The following is a 2,272-nucleotide window of genomic DNA, read 5'->3' as shown; positions in this document are numbered from 1 at the left end:
TGTGTGCGTATTCCCGTGCACGGACTATGCGTGTGTGTGCGTGCGCTCGCGTGTGTGTGCGTGCGCTCGCGTGTGTGTGCGTCTGTGAGCGCGTGTGTGTGCGCGCGTAAGTGTGCACGCACGCATGACGGCGTGCGTGTGTCGCATGATATTGGCGTCGAGGCTAAGAGGTGCAGTGGGAAGTCAAACGCCCCGCTCGTAGAACGAAACTATCTTGTTTACGATTCGTAAATTATACGACTTAGGCTGAAACACGCATGTCAACTTTTCCTGGTTACAAATTGTGGATTTAACACGTGCTAGGGGTGGGCTGTCCTTATTGCGACGTACATTTAAAGGAAAGTTGTCATTTAATAGCTCTCGCCAGCGCTTTCATACTGCTATAGAAAATGCTGTTACTGCTTCGACAAACTTCGCCCAGTGTGCATACCGGTTGTCTTGCCCGATAGGCACAGCAATGGGCGCCATCTGCGAACAGCCATATTCGGTGGTAAATTTAGCGAGGAAAACGCGTTGTATTACAAAAGAAAGGAAAAATCGCCCACCGCATCGTCAAACCGGTTAGTCATAAAACATTTAGAAGATCATATGCATTCTGAAACGGCAGAAAAATATTTTAGATGTCATCGCTGGCTCTGGTTTTAATTCGATTATGAATTCGGACGTATCTATATCAAAATTCGACGCGTTTTAACCTAAAATCAACATTTTTACGAGACATATATATATATCCTGCAATACGTGGTGTACACACATGCGTAATTTTTTTCGGCAAACCTACAGGGTCAATTGGGTCATTTTTGTGACAGTTGAACAATCAAAATCATCAAATGCAAAATGCAATATTATTTCTATTTTATTCAATTTCTTTCTTAAAGGGGTCATACAAACACGTAGACGTGTCACATTACGTGCAGTCCGGCGACATACCAAAGACGGCTTCAGTGACGGCGCTTACTCTGTCAGTCGCATCTGTATACAAGGTAGACAGTCATTGACTGTACGGAGGAGGCACGGACCCGTCGTAATACCGCCTGGCAGGTTCCACTGTCTTCGTCGCTGCGATTTCTATGCCCAGCGCGAAGGGTGCCGTGTAAGAGCAACGCAAATCCTACACGGAGCAGCTTTTCGTCGGGCACGTATTTGTGCAACTTTGGCGCCGGTACATCAGCCAAAAACAATAGGCGGCTGGCTGGCGGTGTCACGAGCACAATGCGCGAGGGGCGAGCCAGCCGCGCACGACGGGGCGGGGGAGGGTGTGTGAAACGCGCCGCCGCTTAGACGCTGACCCGACCCCACAGCGTGGATTACGTACGCCCGACTGACGCGAACAGGCCAACCCTCTTTGCGGTCTTGGGGCGTGGAGTCGCCGCCAGACATTGATCAGGTCGTGGCGAGCGCGCGCGAAGAAAGGGAGGCTGGCGCTGCGTGGCGAGATTACAGCCGAGATGCCGGTCTTCCCCGCTCGCTCGCGCGCGCGCCATGACGTCACCGCCTCGCAGACGACTCCTCACATCTCGTGATGAATTGATTCGCGTTTGGGAGGGAAAACGCGGATTTCATCAGCACTTATAATATACTCAATTTAGACGGCCGTAGACATTCGCAGAGACAAAGGATGTTCGCAGCAATAAAGGCTCCAGTCGGACGGCAAAGGGGAGGGAAGCAGACTATCCATCAATCGCAATGAGTATAGCCAGCACTAATAAAGAATTTTATCACCGATATATGTAGCGTTTATGTAAGATTCAAAATTTTACATACGACAACTTTAGCGGCCGTAATCAGAATATCATCCAGACTATCCATTACGCGGCCTATCAGAATCCGAGCTGTTTATTGTTATTTAAATATTATAACCTTATTAAGATTCTATCACATTGAATTATTCTGCTCTGCTTTGCGCCGGAAGCAGGCCTACATCAAGCAAATTGAGTCCGTCGAACATAACAGCGAGCAAATATTGACTTATGAAAATCAGCGCGGATCCATCGCATGCTGCCGTCCTATTGAGCAGAGAGGCTGCCAGTGGCTGCCTGCTTGCCGTATGTACGCACGCACGGCGGGCGTGTGTGGCAGCCAGGCGGCCAGAGACGACGCTGATCTCAGACACCACGCGCCGCGCGTGTTTGTTGTTTGTTTGGCGTGTATATGATTACGTAAAATGGTGTGCGCGTGTATGTGTGCGTTCGTGCACTCGGGCGTGTGTGTATGTGGGAAGGCGCGTGTGTGTGTGTGTGTGTGTGTGTGTGTGTGTGTGTGTGTGTGTGTG

The sequence above is a fragment of the Priapulus caudatus genome, unplaced genomic scaffold (genome assembly GCF_000485595.1).
Source record: "Priapulus caudatus unplaced genomic scaffold, Priapulus_caudatus-5.0.1 Scaffold515, whole genome shotgun sequence".
Lineage (NCBI taxonomy): Eukaryota > Metazoa > Priapulida > Priapulimorpha > Priapulimorphida > Priapulidae > Priapulus > Priapulus caudatus.
This window is presented reverse-complemented; position numbering follows the sequence as displayed.